The sequence below is a fragment of the Meles meles genome, chromosome 1 (genome assembly GCF_922984935.1).
Source record: "Meles meles chromosome 1, mMelMel3.1 paternal haplotype, whole genome shotgun sequence".
NCBI lineage: Eukaryota > Metazoa > Chordata > Mammalia > Carnivora > Mustelidae > Meles > Meles meles.
In genome coordinates this window covers 118,993,649-119,005,725 of record NC_060066.1, presented here as the reverse complement: position 1 = coordinate 119,005,725, position 12,077 = coordinate 118,993,649, and the positions used below count along the sequence as shown (strand labels likewise).

General features: G+C 50.2%; 1 long non-coding RNA gene across 4 annotated transcripts; it reads left to right on the top strand.

The window, feature by feature from the left end:
- Positions 1 to 216: 216 nt before the first annotated feature.
- On the top strand, positions 217 to 11,156 carry LOC123926076. Of its 4 annotated transcripts, none has more exons than XR_006815151.1 (7): positions 217 to 354; positions 1,492 to 1,623; positions 2,203 to 2,307; positions 3,116 to 3,422; positions 9,495 to 9,610; positions 10,124 to 10,259; positions 10,359 to 11,156. It is a non-coding gene; the product is annotated as an uncharacterized LOC123926076 (long non-coding RNA). The 4 variants fall into 4 exon arrangements; XR_006815152.1 differs by having other exon boundaries at positions 1,433 to 1,623; positions 2,203 to 2,334; XR_006815149.1 differs by having other exon boundaries at positions 2,203 to 2,334; positions 10,359 to 11,155.
- The last annotated feature ends 921 nt before the right edge of the window (positions 11,157 to 12,077 follow it).

The window sequence follows — 12,077 nt, the reverse complement described above, 5'->3', positions numbered from 1 at the left end:
AGAAAATCTTCCCAGGTGAAAGGAGGAGGGCCTGTAGTTTGGGCGCCAGCCCGGGAAAGCAGAGACCGCGGGCGGGGGCGCAGCGGGGACGCAGTGGGGACCCTGAGGGGGCAGCTCCTAAGCCAGCAGCTCCGGGGCGCGGGAGGAGGACGACGACGGCGGGGAGTGCAGCGCCGCCTCCGGCCACACGAGGGCGCCCCGCGCTGCCGCGTCCAGCCTGCGGCTCCCGACTCGAGGGGAGCCGGGGGCCTTCGGCTGCATGAGGGGCAGCGGGGAGTCGGGGAGGGAGGGAGTCCTGTTTGACCCCAGACAGGTCCCCTCTCCGGGTCCCTCGTGGGGTCACCCTTGAAGAAGGTCAGTGTAAGGTCCCCCTGGCAACTGGACGCACGGCACCGGCTTCCAGGCCTGAGGAGTTGGTGCGCATGTGTCGGGGCTGCCTGCGTGGGGGAGGGGAATGTTTGTTTCTCGGGGTGTGAGCTCTAGGTAGGGGTGTGGGTGTGGAGGCTTCCCCTGGGATGGTGTGGAGGGTGGGCGGGGGCGGGGGGCGGGCCAGTTCCGGCCTGCCGGGGGCGGCCTGGAGGAGCGGAATCTGAAGCGAGGAGCAGCCCAAGTGGCCTGGGCGTCTCCCCCCGTCCGAGTCCGCGGAGGGTCTGCCCGCCGAGAGCGCAGCCTCTGCTCTCGGCCCCGCGGCCGGCGGAAGGTGCTCGGCGCCTCCTCTGCCCGGCGCGGCGGGATGGATAGGGAGAGCTTCCCTAGGGGCCTGCAACCCGCCTTCCCAAACCCCGCTCGGCCTTCTCATCAACCCGCAAAGGGCCTGGTGCCACTAAGATGTGTCCAGGGGCATAGTCCAGCAGAGGTCTTGTGACCTAAGAAACACCAGTGGTCTCACTTGGACCAGAACATTCTTTTTTCCTCCTGAAAGCTGCCTTGGGACGTGGCAGGGAGCCCGGGTTTGGAAGGGGGGGAGTGAAGAATGGCGGAATATGTCACCCCCAAATTTGTCTCTTGGTCATAAGGCTTATTTTGAGCTGATTATTTTGACAAATAAGGAAAACAGTAGAAATTACTCTTTTGAAAGGGAAGCTTACATTTGTAAAGGAAATACTCTTTTGTAAGTGTGTCACCCTCTCCGTAGTAGGAAGAGATGACTCTCAGTCACCAGAGACGCTTAACCAATGGGGACCGCAGTGATTTAAATCTGCCTAAGAAGCTTTCCCCTTGTTTACCCTGCTTTTCCAGGTAACCTTCCATACAGACCTCCCCCGACCATCCTCACCTTTTGTTCTTTTGTCTTCAGCGAAGTCGCTGAAGCTGCTGGTTTAGGCCCCCTGGGTCGATTGACTTTTTTCTCTTATCTCAGATATATACAGGAGGTACACCTACGAATAAACTTCTGTTTGTTTTTCTCATGTTAATCTGTTTTTTATTACAGGGGCCTCAGTCAAGAACTCAGAAGGGTATAGGAGAAATTATTTTTCTTCCCCTCCACAGGACACAGCTGCCAGGAGCCTAGAGGCTTCTCCCCTCTCCCACCAAGGGCACTGGGCTCCTACTGCGCATGAATAAGCTCTACAGGCTGTACCCGGGTCTGGCGTCTCAGCCGGGGATTTGGAGAGCATTAGGGTTAGTGGAAATTAAACCCAGGGTGGGAGGCTCAGGCCAGTAGGCTGACGCCCTGGACAGTGTCCCAGAGCCAGAGGATGAGGAAGTCCTGAGGCTTCTTGGAGCCTGAGCAGGAGAAGGAATAGCAAGGCTAGGGAGTCCTTAGGGTCCCAAAATAGGCTAGGGACAAAAGCAGGACTTCACGGTGCCTGGGAGACTCCCTGCCAGGGAGGGGTGAAGAAGAACAGGTTCAGGCCAACAACCACGAGAAAGGTGTGAGAGAACATCTTCCTGGGACTACTGGCAGGCCCTGGCACAGAGCAGGGGTCCAGGGAGCAAGGCTTAATTACCCTGTAGTCACTAAGGGTTACTTGGAAGAAGGCATTAGTGTGGGGTCTGGGTTGGTTAAAAGTCTAGTTCAGCACCCCGTAGTAGCTTTGTGACCCTAAGTGAGCAAACTTCTCGGCCTAACTGAGCCTTAGTTTCATCATCTGCGAAGCGGCAACAATAATGATCTTACAGAGTTAGGGAGACTCAGAAACTAGGAATGTAGAGTGTTTCCAGGAACAGCGAAAGCTAATTACCGGCATTCTTTCCCAGGGCCCAGCCCCCCAGGGGATGACTCCTGGCCGTTCACCTTTTCAAAAAAGCAGGCCTCCCTTCTAGGCTCCTATAATTGGCCTGCACTACTGTGAGAGTGAATTGGTAAGAAGTTCCGATGTCAGCCCACCAGTAAGTAATGGGCTATGGTCTTCTGTTGACAGCCCCGGGGGGGGGGGTGGGGGATGCCTGGGTTCCAAAGAGTGCATCTGTGGGATGGCAGACCACCAGTCCTCAGGGTGAATTCGGTGAACAGGCAGGTGGGGTCTCTCCTTTCATCTGGTATCTCAGGGCAGAAGGAATGCAGAACTCAAAGTAGAAAAAGTAGAAAGGACCAGGGGTGGCTGCCTGTTCCAGCAGAGGCTGGGGCCCAGGGCCTTTGTCTAAAGTTGTGCTGGATGCTCTTTGTACCTTTCAGTCCTGAGGGTGAGAGGTCATGGGTCAAGTCCCTCCTCCACAGGGGGAGGAGAGAAGGCCTGAATGTAGGCTCTGTGTCCGCAGCCTCTCTCTCTCTCCCTGCCCACCCTCAGCCCCCCATCTGTGCTCCATAGCCTCTCAGTCATCCAGCTCAAACTCCCTTAGGTGAGAAAGGGAGAAGCTTCCCTGGTTCCTGGCCCATAACAGCTGCTCAACAAATGTTGGTGGAATTGAATTGCATGTAGGCCATAAGGTTCACGGGAGGGGAGAGGCTTTTTATGAACTCAGTCCAGAGGCAGGGAGCCTGTGGGTGGGTACCACCCCAGGATCCAGCGCCAGGAGCTGGCGGGGGCCCCACCCTTCCAGGTATACCTGGTGCTGAAACCTGGCAGCCACCCCAGGTTTCTCCCTGCTCCCACTCCCATCCCCTCCTGTGCACTCTGCCTCCTCCCAAACTCCCAGCAATCTGCTCTGTCTTTTCCCTGTCCTCTTCTAGGCAGGCAGTAGTTCCAGCCCAGACGGCCCAAGTGTCATCGCTGACATCCTCACCTGCAGTCCAGCCCTCTCCAGCCTGTTCCACAAACTGCAGCACAGGGACTCTTGTCCCTGCTTAAACACGTACTATGGCTCGCTGCTGCCCACAGGATAAAGCTCAGATTCTTTGAGCTGTGGAAGCCCCTTGGGATCCTCATGCCCCGGCTTTCCTCTCCAGCTTCATTTCTTGTCCACCACCCTGCCTCACCACTCTGTGCACTGGTGGACTCAGCTGTCTGCTTGTGGTCACTGCCAAACAGCTTCCAGGGGTTTGTATGTTCATATGCTCCCTTCGAGTGGAAATTAACATTGTCACGCACACGCACGCTGGCACCCTTTGTTTCTTCCTGCTTAATTTGGTTAATTTGTGGTTTTCCCTTCCAGCCTTATATTAGACTCTACTACTACTGGAAAACTGGCTCTTACCATTCTGTGCCCCAACCTCCCACACTGGCTCAGGTGCACCCCCTCTGCTCTCAGCTCCCTGTGCTCCCCAGGCTTTTAGGACAGACACCCTGTTACACCAGCCTTGATGATTCCAGTCTCTGCGGGCCTTGGAGGGTCAGCCCTTCTTTAGGGCCCAGCTCTGTCTTGTCTGCTGCTGAATCTCCTGGGGCCTGACCCTGGCTGGCGGTCACCCACCACCCCCTAGCAGAACCGCCTTCATTCAGCACGTGCTGTGTGCAGTGGCGGGTGTGTGTGTGTGTGTGTGTGTGTGTGTGTGTAAGTGGAATGGTGGAGGGGTTGGGGGGAGGGGGGGTGGTGAGCACTCTCCAGGCACAAACAGGGGTGCAGTTAACCTTCTTGTGGCTGAAGAGCACCCAGGACCTCCTGCCCAGTATTTTCTGTGCTTTTCAGGCAGAAAGCTACAGTGACATTTCCCAGACCGCTCCTTCCAGAGTGTGGGTGCCCACTGTGAGCCAGCGCTGGGCCCCCCACATGGGACTCCACTGGGCTTGGCTGCTCCCTTCCGACAGACAGGCAGGGTCACGCAGACCTGCCTCTGCACTGCACTGCACTGCACTGGTGTCCTGGGCGCAGTTCCACACCAAGGCAGGAGGTTCACGGGAGGGGAGCCCCTCCCTGGAGGCAGCCACCAAGGCCCTGCCAGCTCCCCGACTCCCACCCTTGTCCTCCAGATGCCGCAGCTCCTGAGTCCACAGGGGAGCAGATCTTCTCAAGCCTCAGCCTCCCCTCCCCCACCTAGCCACCCCAACTGTCCCCCAAACAGAAAGTGAGAATCACTTTCTGCTGCAAATACCCAGAGTGCTGGGATTTCTGCATGGAACTCTGACTGATACAACCCTTGTCATCCTTCTTTGATGGCTGAGGGGACAGAAGCGCAGAGGAGTGAGGTGACCTTCCCAGAGCCACATGACCAGTGAGCCCAGAGCCACCAGACCACCTGGGCTCAGTGGAAATGGGTTGAGAGGTGTGGCAGGTATGGGAGGTGGCTGCATGGGCTTGCAGACCACCATGGCGGTCCCGAGAGGTGCTCCGGGTATCTGTCCCCCTGAGAATGCCACTCAGGAGAGGCAGGGTCCTGGGGGCTGGCCCAAAGGGCGGGGGTGGCCCCCGATGGGATGTGTGGCACAGGGAGGCTGCTAAGAGAGCCAGGATCTAGGAGAGAACCCGTGCGTCCCCTCCCGTGGTTAGAGCAGACTAGCAGTATTTGGAGAAACACTTCAGTGATGGGTGCAAAGTCAAAAGAGGGGGACGGTGTGGCAGAGGTGTTGCCAGGCCTGTGGGGCTGGAGGCTTGCTTGGGTGGCAGCGCCTTGCTGAACCTAGAGTGGTTTGGCCTTGTTGGTGGCCCAGGGTTGAAGGAAGCCTGGGAGCCTGACAGACATCAGAGGTTCGGGGGTATACCAGAATTCAGAGGGAGAGTATGGCCGGCGCTCAGACAGAACATTCCTGCCAATATGCTATGTCTGTCATCTCCTATTAGGCCACTAACAGTATAGAGGCAGCCAAAGCGCCTAGTGAGGAGAAAAGTAAACCCAAGGGGTTGGTTGGTGCTTCAAGTATTTAAATGAGGCCAGTCTTTGATTCCATTTGAGGGCACTGCGCAGGGGAGCCGGATCCGTCTCCCTGGACAGATCCTTCTCTGGAGCCCTCATTCATTCATCCTTTCTTTGTATATATTCAACAAATGAGGCCTATCAGATAATAAGCATATTCAGGTCCTCCCTGCCTCACAGAGCTTAAATCCCAGGCGAGAACACATTTTCCTGAGTTTCCTTGTTGATTATCCTCCTTTCAGTAAGTGCCATTTTCCTTTCAACGACTTTTTCTTCTTTTTTTTTTTTTTTTTTAAGATTTTATTGAGGGGCACCTGGGTGGCTCAGTGGGTTAAGCCTCTGCTTTCGGCTCAGATCATGATCTCAGGGTCCTGGAATTGAGCCCCGCATGGGGCTCTCTGCTCAGCAGGGAGCCTGCTTCTCCTCCTCCCTCTGCCTGCCTCTCTGCCTATTTGTGATCTGTGCCTCTCTCTCTCTGTCAAATAAATAAATAAAATCTTTTAAAAAGAACAAAAGATTTTATTGATTTATTTGAAAGTGAAGGAGAGAGAGTTTGTGCATGTGTGAGCAGCATTGGGAGAGGCAGAGGGAAGGAATCTCAAGCAGACTCCCTACTGAGTGTGGAGCCCAATGCAGGGCTCAATCCCACGACACTTAGATCATGACCTAAGCTGAAACCAAGAGACACTCCACTGACTGAGCCACCCAGTTGCCCCTCGCGATGGCTTTAAGTGAGCTGGTTCCCAAGTCAGACTTTGGGAATGCTTCAGGGTTGTCCCTGCCCATAATAAGGACTTCCATTCCCAGAGATCTGAGGGAACTCAGACACTAATTCTCCATGGCCACCCATCTGGCAACAAATGTCCAGCCACAAGGTCGGAAGAGGAGGGGCTCTGACTATGGGTATCGAACAGGTACTTCTTCACTGATTTCTCTGAGGCCACCCAGAGCCTCACAGGGCTCTCCTGTGTTTGGCCTTTCATCAAACCTGGGCTTGGGAAACATTGCCAGCAGTTCACTTGACTTTCTGAAGTTTGGCTTCTGGACTTTTAGGGCCCTCATCACACTATGTTGTAAGCCTTGATTTCCTTTTATTTCCCACAACAGACTTAGTGCTTCTTGAAAGCTGAGGTCAGTCCTCATTCCTCTATCTTCCTAGCCTGGCCCAGGGCCTGGCACACAGTGTGTGTTTAACACCAGCTTGCCAGTTGCTTCTACCCTGGCCCCACACAGCTCTTTGGATGTTCTTCTCCAGGAGAAACGTGGCCTTCCCTTTTTCTACCTGGCTGAAATGTCACCTCCCGCAGGAACATCTCCAGCCCCTAAAACCAAAAGGGAACAGTGAGTTTGCATGTTGTCCCCTCTCATCTCAAGCAGCTCCTAGCTGGTAGTGTCTAGAAAGGCAAAGTGATGAGTGCTGCGCACCACTGGGCAAGGCAAAATTGTGAGACTTTACAAATGGGCAGAGGATTCCTGGGTGTTCTGTCTGTGGAAGGCTGTGAGTTGTCTGGGTTCTAGGCGATCTGGTTCTGTAGGGAGCTCTGCATCTGACTGTCTTCTGCTGGGCTGCATTACAGCTCGGTGGAGATGGAAGCGAACCTGGGGAGGGCTGACAGTGCTGCAGAAGCTCTCCCTCTGATGGACGATGCCAATTACCCCTGTTCGTGGCGGTGCAAATGCGTTTTGTCCAGTAGAGAAATCTCCATAAATCCAGTTGTAGAATCTTACTGGTTCCCTCCTTAATGAGTTATATAAACATGTGCATTTTATATCTGTATGAAAGCTATGATTTTACCATTTTTTAAAGATTTTATTTATTTGAGAGAGAGAGAGAGAGAGAGAGAGAGAACAAGCTGGGAGAGGAGCAGTGGGAAAAGGAGGAACAGACTCTATGCTGAGCACAGGGCGCTACGTGGGGTTCAGTCCCACAGCCCTGCTAGCATGACCTGAGCTAAGAGCAAGAGCAGGAAGGACCTTTTAACTGACTGAGCCACCCTGGGTCAGGTGTCCCTGACTTTACCATTTAAAAAAAAAAGTTTTTTAAAGATTTTAAAAATCTAATTGAGAGAGAGAGGTGAGTGAGAGAGCACAAGCAGAGGGAGCGACAGAGGGAGAAGAAGCAGCAGGCTCACCAATGAGTAGGAAGCCCAATGTGGGGCTTGATCCCACGACCCCTGGGATCATGACCTGAGCCAAAGGCAGATGCTTAACTGATTGAGCCACCCAGGTGCCCTGATTTTACCATTTTTAAGAAAGATTTATTTATTTGAGAGAGGAGGGGAAATTGTGAGGGGTGGGGGGAGAGGGCAGAGAGAGAGGGAGAGAATCTCAAGTAGATTCCCTGCTGAGGGCAGAACCTGAGTTGGGGCTCAGTATCACGAACCTGAGATCATGACCTGAGCCAAAATCAAGAGTCAGATACTTAAAACTGAGCGACCCAGGTGCCCTGTGATTTTACCATTTTGAAAAATATTCTTTGGCAGTGGGAAGATATAAGACAGAGGTAGTGATAACTCCTGCTGAGCATTTATTCAGGCATTATGCTAAGGGTCTTATAGACATTGCCATATTTAACCATCTTGGCAACCCTATAAGGTAAGTTCTATTCAGTCCCATTTTATGGATGTACAACCTGTGGCCTAGAAGTTAAATAACTTAAGGACTCAGAATCAGTAAGCGGCCTGTTTGGAACTTGCACCCAACACCTAGGATTTGACAGATTCATACTCTGTGCTGGACAATTAAAAATGAAAGGGGGGATGTGCCTGGTTGGCTCAGTCTGTTGGGTGTCTGCCTTTGGTTCAGGTCATGATCCCAGGGTCCTGGGATAGAGCCAGCCTCGGGGTCCCTGCTTGGCAGGGAGCCTGCTTCTCCCTCTCCTCCCTGCTCCTGTGCGATCTCTCTCAAATAAATAAAATCTTAAAAGAAAACACAAAACAACAACAAAAAACTGGGAAAGAATCAGTAAGAGCTCCTGTAAGAGGAGACGAACCGAGTTTCAAAAAGATGAGGAGTTAGTCGGAAGGGTTACCGTGCACAAGCGAGCGCGTAGGAAGGCAGGGCGGTTGGAAATCAGGGCCTACTGTACTCAGATATTCAGTTGGGCGGGAGAGCAGGGTGCAGCCTAGGAGGACTGGCGGGAGATAAGACTGGAGCAGTACGGGGGTGCTGATTGCTGATTGACCTGGGGGTCAAGCAGAGAGATTGGACTTTATCCTCAAACTATAGAATTTTCAGCAGAGGAGTGACATGATTAGATGAGTTTTATTATTTTTATCTTTATTGCTTTTATTTGAAGTTATAAAAGCTGCTGAGACACTTGGTCTTTTTAGAGAAATCTTTTTTTTTTTTTTTTTTTAAGATTTTATTTATTTGAGAGAGAGAGAGCATGAGAGGGGAGAAAGTCAGAGTGAGAAGCAGACTCTCCAAGGGGCAGGGAGCCTGATGTGGGACTCGATCCCAGGACTCTGGGATCATGACCTAAGCTGAAGGCAGTCGCTTAACCAACTGAGCCACCCAGGCGCCCTAGAGAAATCATTTTGACAGCAGTGTTGAGGTTGGATTGGAGGTGGCGGGAACCTAGGTGGGGAGGCTGTTAAAAAGCCAAGCCGGGAACAAAAGGAGGGGGTGAAAGGAGAAACAGAAACGCTTTTGGGCAGCTGATGAGGCACGTGGGGGAAGGAATGGGAAGACGGAGAGGCTGGGGCAGGGGTGGAATTTTAGGCGCCCTCCCAAGTGCCTGGCTCATTGACCCCCTACTGCAGGCCGGTTCCTGCTCACTCTTAGCATCGGAGAAGATAGTACTTTAATTTAAAAGGCGAAAGATTGTTAATCAAAAGTAAAGCTCTCCTTTTGAGAAGCATAAATAAATAGGGCCTGAGGAAAAGCACCCAGGCCCCTCTCTTTTGGTCTCAAAGGTAGGGGGGGGTGGCAATGAGAAAGAAAAAGAAACAAATCAAAATGACAAGAATCATTAGAAACCTTCTCTTGATAATTATCGATGTACAGATTGTCAGCACACCAGGTGATTTCTAATCCCGCCCAGTTCCCCTCCCGGCTTCTTAATGGCTGCGGGCCACTTCCTCTTGGGACCGGCCAGAGTAAGCTCAGGAAATGCAAACTTTTAATTCTGGAATTAGTAAAGCATATTAGGAAAGGAAATCCACAAGTGAAGAAATCACATTATGAATTCTGATGGCCAAGGGAAAAGATTGTGAGTTCATTGGGGGCAGGACCATTTTACTCATTTTGGTGCAGGGCCCAAGTCATTGGTCTGGTCCTTGTTCCAAGGACCAGGATTCAGCCTTTCCCATTCTTGTAGGTCTTCAGACTTCCATCTGGTGCCTTCAGCCCTAGCCACTGAGCTGTCTGCAGTCCTGCTGTGCACTGTTCTGCAGCAGGGGAGATGCCCTGCTCAGATGAAGACCCAACTAAAGGGTCAGTATTTTTCATGACACCTGCCAGGATTTTGTGTGAATCTGAGGACAGAATATACTCAAAAGTCTTTTGAAAACCGACTAGCTATACAAATGTTATCAGCTGTTCTGTATTCCTTGTTGTTCTGACTGATGACTTGACACTTGCTATTTAATTTATATATTTTAAGATTTATTTATTTGAGAGAGAGAGAGAAAGACCATGGGGGAGGGGCAGAGAGAGAGGGAGACTCCTTACTGGACTGCTGGCTGAGTGCAGAGCCCTTCGTGGGGCTCCATCTCATGACCTTGAGATCACGACCTGAGCCAAATTCAAAAGTCAGATACTCAACTAACTGAGCCACCCAGGAGCTCTGCTGTTTAATTTTTAACACTATAAGCTCAATGTAATGCTAGTATACACTCAACAGAATACTGGGTACTTTCACACTTAATCCTCACAATTTCATTGTTTATTTTACCAGAGGCTCAGAGAAACTAACTTGCTCAAGAATATACTTTTTGTCCTTTTTAGGATCCTCTTGAGATTGGGTTAAAGAATTCTCCATGTGCTGCCCCACCACAACACTTAATACAGAGTCCTCCCCATTAGACTAGAAGCTGTGGGTGCCAGGAACAAAATTTTGGTCATGGTTATCTCTATTCAGCAAGTAAGTACATAGAAGATACTAGAAAAACAAAACAAAACCAACCTGCCAAATACTGTTTTCCTTATAACATAGTGTTCACTGTCTGTCTTCTGCTCCTAGAATGTAAGATGTATGGAAGACCTACTGTGCCTGGCTCATGGCTGGATTCTCAAAGCCTAGAACAACGCTTGTTGGGACATAGTAACAGTCCAATAAATACTTGCTGGTAAATAAATGACAGCTATGTGGACAAGCAAATTTTTTTGGTGACATCAGTGCACTTTTTTTCTGACACTGATTCCAGTAAGATAACGTTTTCAGACTGCAACACTCTGATGTGGGTAAGTGCTGAATGCTCTGGCTTTCTGACTTAAACATTCACTTGCAGCAAGATGATGATCAGAGGGGGAACCACAGGACTGCTGTCCCCAAGAGCATGGTCTCGGGGAAGACGGCATTGCAGGCTGGTGCAGGTGTGGCCCATGGACTCATGCTCCACAGCCATGGTCCAGCACCAGCAAGACCATGACTTGAGACCACTGGGCTCTTGAGTCCTGGGTCTCCTACACCACCCTTTCACCAGATGCAGTTCTTGAAGCAGCAGGAAAAAAATGATCTGCTTATTTATAAAATCATCAGCTTCATGTTCTTAGGAATCCTGTTTCTTGCCAGAACCCTTCTAGATCAACTATTCTTTCCCCCTCTGCAAACCAGTATTATGTGCTACATTAAATATTTTTTTAGTGTAAAAGTTACCATGACATTAAGAAAATTTAGAGTATGAAAAAAAATACAGAAAGTCACCTCTAATTTCACCAGTCACAAAATGATTAGCCTGCTTGTGTATATTCTTTCTCCTGTGCATGTGTATATATGCATTGTGTGTGTGTGACATGTATCATGATCTTTTTTTTTTTAATAAAAATTTTATTTGTCAGAGAGAGACAGCGAGAGCACAAGCAGAGGGAGCAGCAGGCAGAGGGAGCAGGCAGGCTCCCTGCCAAGCAGGAAGCCCAATGCTGGGCTCCATCCCAGTGACCTGAGCCAAAGGCAGACAAGGACATCATAACCATCCATTTAAATAGTTACTGATATACACCTTCAGGATTTTTCAAAGAAACTGACAAATTTCAAAGACCTTTTTCTTATATAAATTCCAAATCTGGAATTCTTAGAGTGAACTCATGGCACTTGACACATATCATGAAATTGTTGCCAATATGTTAAATACCTATCTAATTGGCTAACAAGTGATAATTTATGATTTACATCAGGTTATCAATAGAGTATGGAAAAATTAAAACCTCATCAAGTCTTCAGTTTGCATTTAAGAACATTGCTGGGACAGACAACTTTAACCATGACTGGTTACTAGTTACTGATTCTTTTAGAATCATCACAGACATTGAGAGGAAATGTTTATCCGCTGCTAGGTGGGCCTCTCTTCCTTGGAAACGATGTACCGTTAGAGCATCAGGAGCAAGGGTTTTAGGACGCACATCCCTCTTGCTCAAAGAGCTGGGCATGTATGCATCAGCCTCATAAACTGGTCATTTCATCCATTCATTTACCAAAGAAAGACCATTACATTTGTAAGAATAAAAGGAGGGGGGAAAAAGAATAAGAGGAGGATCTGATCAAAAGAATTTGATAATTTAGCTAATATTCTTTATTTTTAAAGTATGCTCTACACCCAGCGTGGGGCTTAAACTCACAACCCTGAGATGGAGAGTTGCATGCTCTATTGACTGAATCAGCCAGGCGCCCCAAATTTAGCTAATATTATTTTTTTTAAAAAAGATTTTATTTGACAGAGAGAGCACAAGTAGGCAGAGCAGC